Source organism: Nothobranchius furzeri, chromosome 7 (assembly GCF_043380555.1).
Source record: "Nothobranchius furzeri strain GRZ-AD chromosome 7, NfurGRZ-RIMD1, whole genome shotgun sequence".
In the NCBI taxonomy this organism is placed as follows: domain Eukaryota; kingdom Metazoa; phylum Chordata; class Actinopteri; order Cyprinodontiformes; family Nothobranchiidae; genus Nothobranchius; species Nothobranchius furzeri.
In genome coordinates, this window is record NC_091747.1 from 33,173,341 (window position 1) to 33,191,460 (window position 18,120).

At 41.0% G+C, this 18,120-nt stretch overlaps 1 long non-coding RNA gene across 2 annotated transcripts; it reads left to right on the top strand.

Moving 5' to 3' along the window:
- The first annotated feature begins 3,498 nt into the window (after positions 1-3,498).
- On the top strand, positions 3,499-8,301 carry LOC129155865 (uncharacterized). 2 transcript variants are annotated; one of them, XR_011521060.1, is made up of 4 exons: positions 3,499-3,597; positions 4,135-4,230; positions 4,321-4,410; positions 7,910-8,301. It is a non-coding gene; the product is annotated as an uncharacterized lncRNA (long non-coding RNA). The 2 variants fall into 2 exon arrangements; XR_008560219.2 differs by lacking the exon at positions 7,910-8,301 and having other exon boundaries at positions 4,321-4,705.
- The last annotated feature ends 9,819 nt before the right edge of the window (positions 8,302-18,120 follow it).

Here is an 18,120-nt window from a genome sequence, read left to right on the forward strand (position 1 = left end):
CATTAAAAGCTGAGCTGTGCAGCTCCTCTCTTTTCCTCTCCCAAGCCCATGGCGAGGGGAGGTTTTATTTTGAAGAGTGCCTCTCTGTAACTTCCTCTCCAGAGGAGACAAAGTGAGAACCTATTTGGTTACCAAGTCTGTATCATCAAGCGTTTGCTTTCAACTCCTCTAAACTCCTAGAAGTAAGAGTGTCATTTTGTAACATTTGTGTGTTCATCTGGATGTGTTTTGCCACTGTTATAGGCTTGTGTTACATGGACAGGAAACGCTGATCCACTTAGCACTGAAGCCATCTCTGATTTAGCACCAGAGCTAATCAGTTTTAACTGATGTCTGATCAACCGAGGTTAGTCCGCTGGGTATCCCCCGTGAGACCGGATGTTTTCCGATGCTAATACCGGACTTTGCCGGGCAGAGACCTGAAGCTGAGTCGTCTGACCGACTCAGAGTGCGCATTTAATACCCGTAGGCTTCCCCTGGCTGCAACGCCAGTGTTAGGCCATAACACGGAAGGGGCGTAGCGACGAGAATTCCGCTTAATTAAAAGCTTTACCGACATAATTGCGAGAACCTGTGATAGGTGTGCCGTTGTAGTCGACGAGGTTAATTCTCTTGTGAATTATTACCTACACGCCTGATCAACTGATCACGGCCTGACGCTTACGTGGCTATACTGTATTTAGCATTTAGCTGTTTGAGTGCAGAGATAAAACACTGAAGCTTCTTCAGGTTCTATCAACAATCTGCCGCAGCGAACCAGCGTCTTCACTCAAATCCCTCCAGGACTTACTTTGTGGTTTTAATTATCGTTGACTTCATGCCGATAAAATACCAGCTGACAAGCTAGTCCTTTTTTTGAGGGCGTCAGGGGACAGGAAGAGCTTCGTGGCACCTATCCTCTGACCAGATTCCTTCCTCAATCCGGTTCCACCATCTACTGGTGTGTTTTAATCCGGCACTTTCACCAAAGCCATTAAATTCAGTTAACAGCTTCTACAAAAGCTGTTAAGTCCAGTTTACACTTAATTTAAAACAAAATTAAGCATTCTGTGGCATCTCCAAGATGGCTGTAAATAGAGATACACTTTTGATGGATTTTCTAACTGAAATGAAAGGAGACATTCAGCAGCAGCTCTCCAATATAAACCAGAAAATCCAAAATCTGGATGACAGAGTCCAGGCTCTGGAGAATGATTACTATTTTGGGAAAGTTTTAACCCTTTCTTCTGCTGATCTTCTTTCAGATGTGGGAGAGACACTGCAGCCAGATAACGAGTCATCTGACTCTGATTTTCACGAAGTAGACCAAATCTCTGCTCCAGCTGAACTGATGACTGATTCATCCTCAGGTAACGATGGTCCGGCACCCCCTGGTGTCGAGCCCGCCAAACTGTTCTTGGGGCACCTCCTGTCTCACAGGAGGGCCTGTAAGCCTATGGCGTGCGCCATACGCTCCGGTGCAATGCCCTCCTGGATACTGGTTCAGATTACACAATCATTCGCCGGTCTACGTTCAACCGCCTCTGCCTGGGTACAGGGGGAGGTGTACAACCTCCAGAACTGTTTCCTTGTGCAGTGACTGTGCATGTTTTCTCTCCTTCTGACATGATCTTGTCATCTAGGTCACTCTGACTTTGGAGCACCCTGTGTTCATCTGTGAGCATGGTGCCATTCCTTTGATCCTCGGCGCTGGCCTTTTGAAGCTTTCTTCGATCTGGAAAAGAGGGGACTTTGGTCGGGTGGTGGAGAACCCCCGCCCATCGTTTTGCCTCCTGACCCTGAGCGTGGAAAAATTGTATGCTCCGTGCCGAGTTAAATGCCTCCATCAGAGCCATCCTCTGATGTGTTGAGGGTGGCCAGTCTGTCCACAGCCTCCAAGGTCAGTGACACCCGCAGAGTCTGCGTCGTCGCTGCAGCTGGATCACTTCATCCTGGGGTGGAAAAACCACCTGCTCCAGATGAGGTTGACGGTTGCAGTGACACTCCACCTCCACCTGAGACTCCGCACCCTGCAGTGGGAACACCATCTGCCGATGGGGGAGTTGATGGTGGCGCTGAGACTCCGGCTGAAGCCCAGTACCTTGCGGTGGGGACGCCACCTGCCGCAGGGGGGGGCTGATGACATCACTGACCCTGCTCCAATACAGCTGGCGCTGGTGACCTCTAGCCATGAGGTTGGTGACCCACCTACCAAAGGGGGGGTTGACTGTCACCCTGTACCACTACTGGCTGACCCTGATCTCTCTGACTGCACCTCCACGTCGACCGAAGGCCCTCCAGAGAGTTCACCTGAGCCGACCCCTTGCGAACCAGTCTACGGTCTTAAACATTCTTTGTTTCAGTTTTCAGGACTAACAAAGTATCTTTGGCTAGTTGCGTGTGTCTGTCTGGTGTCCAACGCAGCTAAGCTTCCACCACAGCCTCAACTAACGCGACCGTACGAACCTGGGCCCTCTTCAAGTACCACACTCCGAGAGCGCCCAGATCTATTGATAACATCACATGACATGCAGATCTATTGGCGTAAGGTCAAAGGTCATTCTCGGGCACCTGGAACTGATAGGGATCTGAATGATCTTGCAGACTCTTGCCAAACAAGGTGTAGCTGTTGGTACCCCATGGTCCTTCAACCTCTTGTGGCTCCCTGACGGTGTGTCCTTTTGGTCAGACCCACCCAATGTGTGTGTCGTGACTCGATCTCAGGCCGCTAAGGCGTCCACCCCTCAACCATCCGAGGGTTTGGTGTCTGTTAAACCCGTCTTTTCTGAAAACGACCTTGCCAGCCTCCATTCCCAGGATCCTGCTATCAGCAGGATGATCCTGTACCTTTCTGATCCGACAGCTCATCTGCCTTCTTCTGTCGAGATTGACTCTGTTCCTGAGCTTCGTGCTCTCTTTCGTGTTCGTGTCATGCTGAGGATGGTTGAAGGGTTGCTAATGCACGTCTCCAAGCCTCTGTCGTCGCCTGTCCTTGTGGCACCACAGTCCCTAGGGGGGGGGGGGGGTATGATGGCACAAGCTCATGATTCTCCTTCATCTGGGCACAAAGGTGTCAAGGCCACGTTTGGTGCCCTGAGCCAGGTTGCTTCTTGGCCGGGGATGCGTCGAGACATCTCAGACTACACCTAGAGCTGTTTGGTTTGCTGTCAATTTCAACCATCTAACCCCATCCACAGAGCTCCTCTTCAGAGCAGGGGGCCGTCCACACCGTGGTCGGACCTGCAATTTGATTGGGTGGGGCCCCTGACCAAGTCCAGCAGAGGTAACAAATACTTCTTGACCGTGACCTGTGCATTCACCAAATGGGTTGAATGTTTGCCGGCACTTAACGACACGGCTCAGACAACTGCTGTCCTCTTGATGAAGGGTGGTGTGCATAAACCCAGGAGCGGATGACACTACTGCTAAAAAAACACAAGAAAAAGTAGTGTGTTTGTTTGTGTGTGTGTGTGTGTGTGTGTGTGTGCGTGTGTGTGCGTGCGCGCGCGGTTCGTTCGTTCTGTCTCCAGGCTAGTGGCTAAGTACTGAGGGCTTCATCTATCTAAAAGGAGTAATTTCCATCTGAATGTGGCAGCACCGGGACACAGCAGCAGAGCGGTAAGCTTCATTTCACTCTAAAATGTCAACAAACTTTACTTTAGATTTACGGGCATTAGCAGCACTAAAGCGTTAGCATCCGGCTTGCTATCGCTAGCACAGTATGCTAGTAAAGTTAGCACCCAGATTAATGTGGATTTGGCTGATTTTCGTGGAATAAAACGTGATTTCTGATCAACGCCTTCTTTTACACCAGATGATAACCTCCCACTGATTGTAACAGCAGAGAGCCTGTGTGTTATTCTACGTGAGTGTGATGTAATCTTAGCATCCAGTAAATAAAGTCCCATATCAGCTAAAATGCAGCGTGACAAAGTCATTAAAGTGCGTCAACACAGTGGATTTAATAGAGTTTTAAAGAACGATCTCTGAGTGGAGTGAGGTTAGTTTTTTGTCTCACTGCAGATATAAAAACTAACTCTGCATCAGTCAGACGCAGCAAAGCTCACCGTCTGTATGAGCGTGAGCGTCGGAAAGCTGATAAAATCGGCTGTAAAATAATTAAAACAAAAGTAAAAATGCTCCTTTGCTTTTTAGAGTCAACATCCAGAAGACTGGAGCCGTGTTTCACTGACAGGCTGTCAGACTAAAGCCCTGATGAGCTCAGCAGGGACAAACTGGTCTGATGTTTAGGTAAGTGAAGATCTGCTTCTCTAAGTCCTTGAGATGCTAGTAAAAAATAATTTAGCCAGCTTGCAAATGTTACTTTTCTTCTCCTCTAAGGAACACAGAACGTTCAGATGTTGGCGTTTCACGTCACCTACTGAGGAAGGAGACCCACCAGTAAAGAGATGGTAGCTGGACCAGACCAAAGTGAGTGATGACACACCTCAGCCACCCTCATCATTAAAGAGCAAGTAACGTCTAAATTAACTTTTTTTTGCTGATGAGCTGCATAAATGAGTGTCTAATAGTGTTTTAAATGTGTGCATTCTTTATTTTAGCATTTTGGTGCATTTTCTTTAAAAATTAAAAATTCTGTCTAAAAACCACAGTAATGCGCCACCTTCAGCTGAAAACATAGAATTTGAGTCATTTTGAATAAATTTTAGCCAATGGCTAAAGAGTAAAGTACTACGTAAACCAGTAGAATACTACGTAGCAGCTCCGTGCCAAAGTTATAAAAGCAACGAGCGTCTCGGCCACGCCCTGTGGCGTGTGGGAGTTGGATTTGCAAGCGAGCGTAGGAGGTCAGCGGTAGTTCAGCATTAGCATATCCTAGTCTTTAGCATATCTTTTAGTGTTATAAATACTTATTTAGTGTTAGATTTGGCTGTTGGATATTGTAGTTTAGTTAGTGTTTGGCTGTTAGTGTAATTGGGAAAGTAGTTCGGGTTTAGTGCTCCATATCGTGTTAGTATTGGTGAGTAGGTGTAGTGTAGTATGGTTGTGGTGACTCTGTGGGCATTTTACCCGCGATTCTGCACGTCTCCGTTTGAAGAGGGAGGCTGCCCACCATGGATGGCTCTTCCGCGATTTAGATGCAGCCCACCGACTCTGCTCCCCTACCACGGCGGGCTCCAGTCTGAGGTGAGTAAGCTAAATAAACGTTTTAACATCTTCTAAAGACAATTCCCTACCTAAATGCAAAGTCTGAGAGACGTGGTTCACTTCCTTTAGCTAGTCAGTCGGCAATTCTGCAACAGTGGCTCTAACTAACAGCACTAGTTGACAGACAGCATTACAGCGTGAAATCCAGCACAGCGTGACCCGGTTCCGTGAGGAATTCTGTTCAGGAGGTCACATTTCAGGCTCTCCACATCATGTGTGACTGACTTTTACGTTATAACGATCACACACTAGGAATGTTATAAAGCACCTATATAGGAGATTCTTTTGTATATTATCTGACTTTATAAACTCCCAACAACAACGTGCTTATTTTTTTTTCAGGCTAAATCTACCCAAGACACTGGCTGTCAGACTGATTTAGCTGCAAGAATGCACTTGTCCAGGCAGACGTGAAGCCTTACCTGTAGCAAAGGTGAATTATTTTTAATAATCTTCTATGTAAACATTTTATTATTACCTTCTAGTTTTAATTTGTTTTACAGATTATTGTTACACGTGATTTTATGCTCTTTTAAACATTTATAAATGTGCTGCTTCTTTGTTTTTACATAGCCAGCCAGAATGGAGTTCTCAGCCGCAGTGTGTCTGGTGACCCACGGGGACCATGATGAAAATTCATCTTCCAGAAAGTCCCAGAGCAGCGGTCGCACCCCCTGAAAAGACCAAGATGTGAGGTGTCTGCTGTTGATTCCAGCTTCCACCTCAGTGACAGTGCAAGCTCAGCGAACTGTTCAAGGTAAAAAAAAATTAAAACATTTCAGAATTTTTAAGATATTAACAATTAAATAAGTATGTGATTACATCATGACGGAGGCTACTGATTCTGCCCCTGTGACACTTGGTGGTGACGTGTGAGCTGATTCACCTGGAAAACAACTTTTACATTAAATATTTTGTTTTTGCCATCAAAAGTAAATTAACTAATAACCTGCATTATTGCAGGACACTCAGCAAAATATGGACTCTACAACATGAGGCAGGCACACGTTAATAACTCTATAACAGCACATAAGGTGAGCATCACCACATATAGTACACTGTCCTGAATTTGTTTTCTTTCTGCATCTCATCATTAGCCTGGCTGATCACCTGATAACTCCTGTCATCTGGTTATGACAGCATGAGGATGTCCTCACACACCTGTAACCCATCAGCTCATCTGGCAGAATAGAGAGAGAAGAGACAACACCACATCTCCTGTTCCTGGAAAGCCTTCAGCCATCCTTCGATGACTGAGAACCTCCATCAGCTCTGTCTCCTGTCTGCCTACAATTATTATAATAAATATTGTGTTTGACAAGTTTTTTTGTGCTGCCAAATATCTCATATAGATTCCAGTTTTGATATTTTAATGGATATTTATAAATTACATTAATTGAATTATCACATTGCATGTTTAACTAGCTCTATTGTGATGATTTAAACTAGCACCTCACTGTTAAAAGCTCGTTTTAATTTCAAGCATGTTTAAGTATTTATGGACATGAAAAAAACAGGAAATATATAAATTGAGATTTATTTAATTAATATAACAAATAAGGGGGAAAGAGTCATTGAAAGGCACAGTCTTCTGGAAGCTCCTGATCCTGACGACACCAGCAGAGGAGACCAGCTGCAGACACCAGAGACCAGCTGCAGACACCAGAGGACTTAGAACCAAGAGAGCAGCTGTTATTAGTAAATAAATAAATCAGGGCAGTTTTAGTGAGCTGAACACATTACAGAATAATTTTCTCATGGGGTATTTTCATAACTTTATGCAGCAGACTGTAACTTGAGCCCAGGGCTACCGGAGAGCTGCTATCCAGCACGTTTCAGTGGATTTTCCTGCTTTAACATGTTAGCTTAACTGTTAAGCAGCTCAGCTATTTGTTGCTGATTAAAACCAGGTGTGCTGAAGCAGATAAACCTCTAAAACATGCTGAATACTAGCTCTCCAGGGCCGTGGAGACAAACCCTGCAGCTAATCTGATGCTATGGCTAATGGCTACTTACATTCAGAGGTGGTTCTGTTGGGTCGGTTCTGGGAGTTACAGGCAACTCACAAGCTCACAACAATAAGGCTCAGGTCCGCTTGTCTCCTCCAAATAGACTTGGTCCCTTTCTTCTCGAGTGTCTGGGTAAGGAGGGGGAGAAACGTCCTCCATTTCTAATAACCGCATAGAGTGAAGGGAGCTAGCATCGTCTAGTTAGCCGTCGTCTTCGTCACTGCCGCGGCTCCGCCCTCTCGGTCCTCCAGGCAACGCCTACTAATGTTGCATTTTTTAAAATTGATACGTGGGTGGAGAAGGACTCCGAGGCTCAATTGACCCGCTCTTTAAGAACACCTCACCCCCTGAATCACTCCGTCTGATGACAGCAGAGTGATTTATTTGATGTTTTACTTGTTTAGTCTGTTTAGAAATTATTGAATTACATTATTTTCTGTAATCGACCATCTGATCTGGATGTGTGCAGAATAACTTTCCCCAAATTCAGCAGCAGCTGGCCTACAAAAACAGCTGCAGCATGTAGTAGGTCTGTCTGCACTGCTCTCTAATGAGCTTCCTTTCATAAGGAGTCATTTGTATAATTTTAGTGTCACTATTTTATTACATTTGTAAGAATATGAAGTCACTGCAGCAAAGTGAACTTGTGAACAAACACAAACGTGACTATAAACATGAAAGCTACAGAAACAACTTTCCTAAAGCTGCTTGTAAACAAAATATGTCATTAAAGTTACTGTCTATCATTGCAGAATATGGCGATGACATCATGGAACTGGTCTTTGGAAAAGTTTTCCCTGAACCAACTCCGTTTCTAGATGAGGTAGAGAAGATCTGCATCTCACCAACTCTCTGGTCTCAGTATTCAGACAACGGAGGTCTCCCACTGTTATCCAGGACCAATTTGAAGCCCACATACTGCCCCTCCCTCATCATCAGGAAACATCAATCCGTATCCTGAGGACAACAGAAGACGGCAGGAGGACAGGAACTCTGAGACCTAGACACCACCAGCACCGAGACACAAAGCACCTGTGTGCACAACGCCTGTTTAACTACTAAAGCCTGTTTATTATATTGTTCTACTTATTTGCTGTGAGGTTAATACTTAGAAAATTTGTATATTAATGTAAACAATAAAAAAAATCACATTGTATGTTTTCTTTTAGATGTAATGGTCCAAACTCAGCCTTGTAGACATTTATTGCATCCTGTAGGTAAATACAAAGAACAGGCTCAGATCCAGGATGACCCAGCATGCTCTTCTTCCATTCTGGCTGTTAGGGATTTTATCAATAACTCAATGCCTACTGATGTTTCCACCTAACGGTATTTATTTAGAATGCAGGTAAGATTTAACTATATTTGTTAGTGTCGCGTGCCCGTCCCATATACCGGTTCCTTTAAAACCCAGTTCCGTTAGAACTTATGAGACGGTGCATCCATCAGGGTTCGAGGGGATGTCGGCGAGTATAATTGTACTATACCCTGGTTCGGACCATCTAATTAGAATCTTGTCTTTTATTTTAAAGGTGAAATGACTTGCACGAATAGCCAGCCCCAGAGTACTACACTTCTTTTAAACTCGTTACCTTTTGGTTAAGATACTAGAGAGAAGTCTGGAGGCAAGCCAAGCCTCTCAGCAATTGTTTGGGTTACCCGGAATTAATTGCGCCTCTAACAGCTTATGTGGGAGGTGGGTAACTATAAAATGATTTATGCTAGTTGATCAGGCTATCATAAGTTTATCAATTTATTTATTAATCCAACCTTCCAGCTGATTAGAGACTTTTTCAACCTGCAATCAGAGCCAAAATAACCTCGAATATTCTGCTTTTATCGCCCTTAAGACAACTCGTTACTCGCAAGGAGGGGGAAGTTAAAACTTCCCTTATCTTAAGGTTTCTTTATATTATTCCATTATAAACTGTAAAGTAAGTCCCGATAATTCAGAGACCGATCATCGATATGCTTACCTCTGTGCAATTTATGGCCAGGGCTCCAAACGTGAAGCTTTAGAGAAAACCTGAAAGAATCAGGATTATGTTTCTTTTTCAAAAAAAGGTTTATTACAAAATCAAAATACAAAAATGGGTAAATAAAAAACAACTGCTATCCCCCAAGGAGGAATTAGTTCAAAATGATTAAATAAGAGTTAGTTTACACTAGCTCCTGTCTTCTCAGAATCTCCCCAAAACTCCCAAATCTCCTCTTCCAAGAGTCCTCCCCCTCTAAGCTCTGCTTCTCTCCAAAAAACTGCCTGTCATCCTCCATCCAGGGGGACAGGGGATGACCCCTCCAAGCCTGCTCTGTCTCTTCTTGTCGCCTGCCCCAGCAGCTGTCGAATTTTTCTTTGCTGTTCAGAGCTGTTCTTATATACCCTTCCTGGGCCAGCTTAAGGTCATGGGGTCATTTACCAGATACACACTTTGTAGCTCAACACAAAACATTTGGTGTCATTTTCACTACATGCAGCATTCTTCTTAACACAGGTCATTACATCATCTTTTGCAGCATTCTTCAGTTTCTCTCCAATGTTCCCGAGAGGGCTTCTGGATCTGATGGGCTTGTCTTCACTCTGTTCTCCTCCAATCCCATCTTTCCAAGCCAGGGGTGGGGCAAAGAGGTTGGGTCAGTCAACCTGACCTTTTGCCCAGTTCTGTCCTCTCGTCCCTGTGACCCTTGTGTGACCCTTGTTTCTGACCAGTTTTTTTTTACCTGCAGCCCAGCTCCTGTCGGCTGGCTGATTTTGCTCGCACAAGCCAGTCCAGTGTGGCTCACCTTTTGACCCCGTACTTGCCACTGTCTTTGGCATGTGGGACTCGCAACATTAGCAAAGCAGACTGATCTTGGGAATTTCACTGCAGCACTGATGTCCACCTCTGTACACATTAGAGAGAATTACCACTTTACAGATAAACACATTTAATAAAGATATAGGCTACGCATTGCAGACAATAAAAACAAAGTTGTAAGCATTAGAATTATAATGATCACATTAAAGAACATTTGGAGGAATGTTCTTTATTTTTGACTAGAATCTCAAATCTTTAAATTAAAATGTAACTGCTTTTTATCCATTTTCAGCCATTAAGACACCCAATATAAAATAAGACTACTTATAAAATTATATGTATGTATATATATATATATAGATAGAGATCTTAATAAAATATATTATTTTAATTGTGTTTTAATGAGCTGTATCATTTTTTAAAACATTTTTTATAGAAATAAGCAAGCAGCATTCCTTGTGTGTGTGTGTGTGCGCGCGCGCGCGCGCCTGCTCGCTTGTCCTTCCGTCGGCCGTGATGGGTGTGTGTGTGTGTGCGCGCGCACGTGCCTGCTCGCTTGTCCTTCCGTCGGCCGTGACGGATGTGTGTGTGTGTGCGCGCGCACATGCCTGCTCGCTTGTCCCTCCGTCGGCCGTGACGGGTGTGTGTGAGTGACTACAGACAAATGCATGAGAGAGTTAGCAGCCATGAAACAGCTTGATGAACTACTCTCCCCACATGTTTTAAAAATGCTAATATGCTATGCTAAATCTGCTATGCTAAATAATGATTTCTCTATAGAACTACAAAGTCCGACTGGGGGAGGAGAGTACAGGTCTGCACTATGGAGGGGGGGCGGAGTTTACAGCTCCTCCTCCAGTTTAAAGAGACAGTACCCCAAAACGGCTCGTTCTCAAGACTCTCCTCAGAACAGGGGTAGATGAGGGTCTGTAGAGCAACAATAATGAGGAAATCAGACCAAAGAACTGCAGTTCCACTGTATTTAGACCCCCAACTGAAGGATTTAGATGTAAAAAGGAATAACTTAAAAGCATGTTATGTCTCCTTTAAATAAACAGCCATATTTAACAGTGTACATGTGTTCACTCATGAATGCATATTATAAAAGAGGGGTGATAGTGCTCAGCGTTATATTTCTAAGAGTCTCTGACGTCAGTTGTAGCATTGGAGAGCGTGTTCTAGGTGCCGTTTAGAGCTTAAGTTATAAAATATACAGAAACAAAGTAAAAGTTTTAGTGGTGATTAAAAGATTTATTTTCTCTTTGATTCAATGGTGCTTTTTCTCCTCATTAATGACAGATAAAATGCAGATATTGCAAGACAAGCGAGATTATTAAGAAAACAGAAGAAAATACAGTCAACCTGGACATCAGATTGTAAGGTGTTCATTAAGTTAAATGGAACACCGGAGCAGGCAAAGGTCTTGGTCATTAAAGAGCTGATGGAACTGGAAAAATATGGCTGATAAATGTAAGGCAAAGCATGGGGATGGTTGATGGTACTTTTAATGAATTGTCAAATAGGATAGTACTAGGCCTAGACGAAGTGTTGTTAGAGGTGATGGTGTGTGGATAAGATATATAACAAAGTCAGATGGCTGACAGATTTCAAGTAACAAATCAAATGGATGCTGAAACTGGGACACTGGGGTATGATAGCAATATAGATCCTGACTGTAATTTTTTTTACTAAAATGTTAAAGGACTGTAATTATTATACAATGGAACAATTTAATAGGAACATAGAGGGGGGTAAGAATATAACTATGGTTCATTTCAATAGTAGAAGTCTATATGCAAACTTTCAATTTATTAAAGCATATATAGCACAGTTTAATCAACCATTTGATGTGATAGCAATATCAGAGACTTGGATAAACACTGGAAAAGAAGAGGATTTTGAGATGGAGGGATATGAGCTCCTCCATCTAGATAGGACAAATAAAAAAGGAGGTGGGGTGGCACTCTATGTTGCTAAAAATTTAAGGTTTGAAAAAATTAGTAGAATGACAAGGGTGGTAGATGGAGTGATGGAATGTATAACAGTGGAAATAAATATGAACAAACAGAAAAATATCATTGTTAGTTGCATATATAGAACACCAGGATCAAAGATTGAGACTTTTAAGGACATTATGGAGGACTTGTACACAAATCTGAATCAGAAAAGAATTTTTATTTGTGGAGACTTTAATATTGATTTACTGAACCCAAATCATAATAAGAGTACTGAAGAATTTATTGAGTCAATGTATTGTATGGGATTATTTCCCCTGATAACAAGACCAACGAGAATAACCACTCATGGTGCAACTCTATTAGATAATATTTTTACAAATGTAATGGAAGAAAATATAAAAGCCGGGATATTGATAAATGATATAAGTGACCACTTACCAGTCTTTGTAACTTATGACTGTTGCTATAAAGTTCATAGAAATGTAGGTAAGATGATATATAAAACAATTAGAACAGAAAAGGCAATGCAGTGTCTCAAAAATGAGTTAATAAAACAAGATTGGACTATTGTATATAAATATAAGGATGTCATTAAAGCCTATGAGGCATTCTTAAGTATATTCATGGCCTTATTAGAGAAAAATAGCCTACTTATTGAAGTCAACAGGAAAGACAAATATACAGGAAGACCATGGATGACGAAGGGACTGCAAAATGCCTGTAAAAAAAAGAACAGCTTATATAGAGAATTCATTAAAAAGAGAACTACAGAATCTGAAAAGAAATATAAAAAGTATAAAAATAAATTAACTAACATAATGAGAACTTGTAAAAAAGAATACTTCATCAAAAAGTTAGAAGATAATAAAGATAGCATGAAAGGGATATGGAATGTATTGAATAGTATAATAAAAAATGCACCAAGGACTAATGACTACCCTGGGTATTTTATGGAAGGGACAAATACTATTAGTAAAATGAACGAAGTAGTAAATGGATTTAATGATTTTTTTGTACATATAGGGCCAAAACTAGCCGCAGAAATAAAGGTTGATATGATAGAAAGGGAGACTGGAGGAAACATTGAAAGGAATGCAAGTTCAATGTTTTTAAGAGCAGTGGAAGAGAAGGAGATATATGATATTGTCAGTGGACTTAAGAACAAAACAAGTACTGACTTCCATGATATTGATATGTTAACAGTAAAGAGAGTAATTGATGGTATTGTAAAACCGCTACAATATATTTTTAATTTGTCTTTCCAGGAAGGGGTTTTTCCACAAAAAATGAAAGTAGCAAAAATTATTCCCATTTATAAATCAGCTGAAAAGCATTGTTTTACAAATTATAGACCAGTGTCGGTACTCTGCCAGTTTTCTAAAATACTGGAAAAACTATTTCTAAAAAGACTTGATAACTTTGTGGAAAAGCATGATCTGTTGGCAAATTGCCAGTATGGGTTTAGAAATAACAGATCAACAGTTTTGGCATTGATGGATTTAATGGAAGAAATAACTGAATGTATGGATAACAAGAAGTATGCACTTGGAGTTTTTCTAGATCTAAAAAAAACATTTGATACTGTTGGCCATAAAATTTTAATAATCAAACTGGAGAAATATGGGTTTAGGGGTGTGGTATTGGATTGGATAAAAAGCTATGTGATGAATCGACAGCAATATGTACAAATAAATGAGTTTAAATCTAAATTGATGGATATTGAATGTGGAGTACCTCAAGGATCAGTATTGGGACCAAAATTGTTTATAATGCATATAAATGATATTTGTAAAGTATCGAAGATCCTAAAGTTTGTAATTTTTGCAGATGATACCAATATACTTTGTTCAAGTGGGGAATTTCAACAGGTTGTGGAGGTGATCACACAGGAGTTAAAGATATTAAAGACGTGGTTTGATAGAAACAAATTGTCCTTAAATTTAAATAAAACAAAATTTATGTTATTCGGAAACCATAAGAAAGATATTAACATTGAAATTTGTGTTGATAATGTATATCTAGAAAGGGTTAATACCATAAAATTTCTTGGTGTGATCATTGATCATAAGGCCTGTTGGAAATCACACATCACTTATGTGAGGGGAAAGTTAGCACGGGGCATTGCTGTCTTGGGGAAAGTGAAACATTTTCTGGATAGGAAAACATTATATATGTTATATTGTGCTTTCATATTACCATACATGAGTTATTGTGTAGAAGTTTGGGGAAACACATATAAAAGTAATATTCAGACTATAAACATAATGCAGAAAAGGGCTATTAGACTAATAAATCAGGAGGGGTATAGGGCTCACACAAACGCACTCTTTATTAAGACGCAAGCTTTAAAATTCCAGGACCTGGTCAAGTTTAAAACTGTGCAAATAATATATAAGGTAAGGAAAGGGATGCTCCCAATTCAAATAAGTAAATGGTTCTTAGAAAGAGAAGGGAGGTATAATTTTAGAGGGAAGTGGAATTTAAAAGTACAAAGAGTAAGAACAACATTGAAAAGGATGTCTATTTCAATAGCGGGCGTTAAATTCTGGAATGAGTTAACAGAACAAATAAAGGATAGTAGTAATGTAAACCAGTTTAAAATAAAACTCAAAAAAGAAATGTTAAATAAGTATAAGACTGAAGAAAATGCAATTAACCCAGGACGGCATGCAAACTGATGTTTAATCTCTTCTACAAATTAGAAAATCTAAATATAGTTCTAGTTGAACATGAGAATTTAATTTATTTATTATTATTGCTTTTTTTTTTTGTGGTTTTTTTTTTGAAGGCATTGTAACTGTTTTGTTGTTTACATTTTGATGATGAGGATGTAAACCTGAGGGGGTAGGGCTAAATAAGTATACACTTCTCCTTACTCCTTTTCAAACAATTGCGTGGAATGATTTTTATGAAATGTTGGTGAATGTATATGTTTGAAATAAAGTGAACTGAACTGAACTGAACAATGGTGCTTTTTCTCCTCATTAATGACAGATAAATCGAGCGTTTGTACACAAACAAAGCCATTAGGAACATAATGCATCCGTTTTGGTTGTTATAACACTATCAAAGCAGCAGAGCAGCCTGCTTTGCCTCGTTTCTCTGATCTTTTCTACAAACCTTAAACGTCTCGGTGGTTCACAACTTCCATCATGCCTGTCTGCTCTTCGCGTGACCTTTTCAGAGTTATACATTTAAAATGAGATTTTCTTCCTTCAGGAATGAACCATTTGAGAGTGATTCCATATTTTAGAAGACACTTTCCAATGCTCCAAGGACTTTGAAATGCCCATTGAGACACACTTTGCATGATTTCTTTTTTCCTCCTGTTTCCATTCTTCTGCCTCACAGTTTTTTCTGAGTGATTCCACAGTTTAGTTCTCACTTTATATCTAATTTTGGACCAGGATTTCAACTTGTTGTTTGACCTTTTTTCAGCTACATTTTTGGAGAAAGTGCAAAAACAGCCCTGTGATCCCAGGACTTTATTTCTGCGCAACAAAATTATGCAGAAAGAAAAAGTTAATCTCAATTGGAGAAACTAAAACAGCCTATTAGTATGTCATTTTCTTAAATGAATAGCTATATTTACAACACATGACAGCCTGTCCTGCATTAGGCGTGGAAAGACATGTTCCACCTCAGCTGCAGCATCACCCATGACTGCGATCACTCTGGCTGTTTTTCTTTGTCTGCATGCAGATTGGCTCATAAATAAGCGTGTTAATTTTTGCCCTGCTATTTGTGATGACTAATCACCTGCCATGCAAACATTGTCAACAGATGGCAAAATTATTCAAGTGAGGGTGTGTCTGATACTCGTGGGAGGCGTAATGATAGAGCTGTGCCTGGCAATTGGATGCTAAGTGATGCAGGGCTCCATTCATTCCAAGCTCAGCCTCAGCAAACGGCTCCATACATCAAATTGTTGCACCTCCTCAGACAGATGTGTTGGGAGTAAGAAAGACAAAACACAAGCAACTATTACCTCAGATGGATCTTGTCAAGACAAATCCTTTGAAGGATATGGCATAGTCTTTTCCAGACTCTGGCCATTACAGTGATCCCCCAAATACACACAAACAAGCATGCATGCACACACACACACACACACACACACACACACACACACACACACACACACACAGAGAGACAAATGTGAACTGGAGGCATACTGTATGCAAACACGCTCCTCAGAGGCATTCCCAACTCTTAAATTGGCTACAGGTTGTCCAGAATGCAGCTGCTGGGTTCCTAATGAATACAAACAGACATAGGCACATCACACCGGTCCTTGCATACCTTCATTGGCTCCCTGTCACATTCCGTGTACAGTTCAAGTGGCTGACTTTTGTTTTTAAAGCACTACATGGTTAAGCACCAGCATACTTGTCAGAACTGCTTACACCTTATGGTCCCACGCGCTTGTTGAGGTCAGCTGATCACCACCTGCTTTTTATTCCACTGATGTGCTATAAATCGAGTTGTGGAACGAATTGCCCATTACTGTAAGGCAGGCTGCCACTTTGGCAGTTTTTAAATCTTGCTGTTTTAAGATGCTGTATTTGCCTGTGAAGCACTTTGGTCAGCTCTCATGCTGTATATGAAATAAAGCTATACAAATGAAATGATATGGTATGGTACCATGGCTTAGTCTTTTCCAGACTCTGGCTATTACAGTAATCCCCATAAACACACACATACAAACACGCACGCATGTACACACACACTAATGTGGTCAGCTTGATCAGGCTATCTTGTGCATTACCTGTTTGATGAACTAATCCTTAACATTTACTTTTTTATTGCATAACATGGCAATGTCACTGTTAACAGGACAGGAATGACTTGAATTGTTTTCTAGCACGTCCTCTGTGCTCTGCTAATGGGATGGATGAACAGAGAGATAAGACCAACACTGCCTGTCTGTAAGTTTCTGCCAGAGGTGAGGACTCAAATCTGAGTCTTTGACTCAAGTTTCATAAAAGTCACACAAAGACTCATGACTTCACTTTAAATATCTAATTTAATCAGAAGTGAAGATAAGCCTGATACAGAAAGGGAGGTAAACATTGTTTCTTGATGGGCAGAAAGTGGGTGGAGTTGTGCCTAAATGTCATTTTAAACCGCATCAGTACACACATAACTTTATATTTTCAACACTAAAAGGTTTATATCTGTTCCTTGTTTCACTCATCCGTTACAAAAATGTTGAAAGGGTGAACTAGTGTTGTTAACTTTGTATGAAAACTAATCTGCGATACATTCTTTTTGGGAATTACAGCTCTTCTGGAAGCATTGTTGCTGCTTAGCATGATTATTTTCTCATTAGTGGGTGAATGCATTTGTATGGTGCTTTTCTAAGTCAGAGCACTGTAGTGTCTGCTTTAAGCAATTTATCTGTAAATAAAATAATATCACACAATGTTGTAATTACTGCAGCTTAAAAAGAATGTGTTACCCTTATTCATTTGGAGCCCCAAAGAAGTAATCCTACCTTAGAGGCTGTAGAGAGACAGCTGGAACTGCTGTCAAGAAGTCATAAATTAAGAGGCAACTTGGTGTAGATTCCAGTTTCCTACAATATCATTTTGCTATTATAAGCAGACTTAGGAGTGTTGTAACGGATTTGTTCATCAAGGAGTGGGGTGCCAGCCAGGTCTCTCTCCTGACATATACGATTAATTACAGTGATTAGTGATTACCTTGATATACACAAAACCCCTACTAAGGATGCAACTCTACACCCTTCTTCTTCAAAGGAGAAAATTAACCAAAGATAAACCAGGAATTACCCTCTCATCAACACACATCACACACCCAACAACAGCTTATGGGTCCTTCTGACTCATTCGTGTCAGCAACGGGGAAGCCACTAATGGGCCATTCCCATCTGTACCGGGTCAATCAATCAATCAATCAATCAATCAATCAATCAATCAATCAATCAATCAAAGCTTTATTTATAAAGCCCCTTCCGCAACCCTGTCAGGAAGCCCAAGGCGCTGAACATGGTACAGTACAAAGTTACATAAAGTGAATAAATCAGAAAATAAAAGCAATTCAAATTACAGATTACAAATTACAAAAAAGGTGAAACATTCTAGTAGAAGACAAATGTGTAAAACAAGGGAAAAAGTGAACCAATGAAAACTGTGAGATAAATCAACATACAAGAGGGCCAAATTCAAACATGTTCAGGAAACGCCA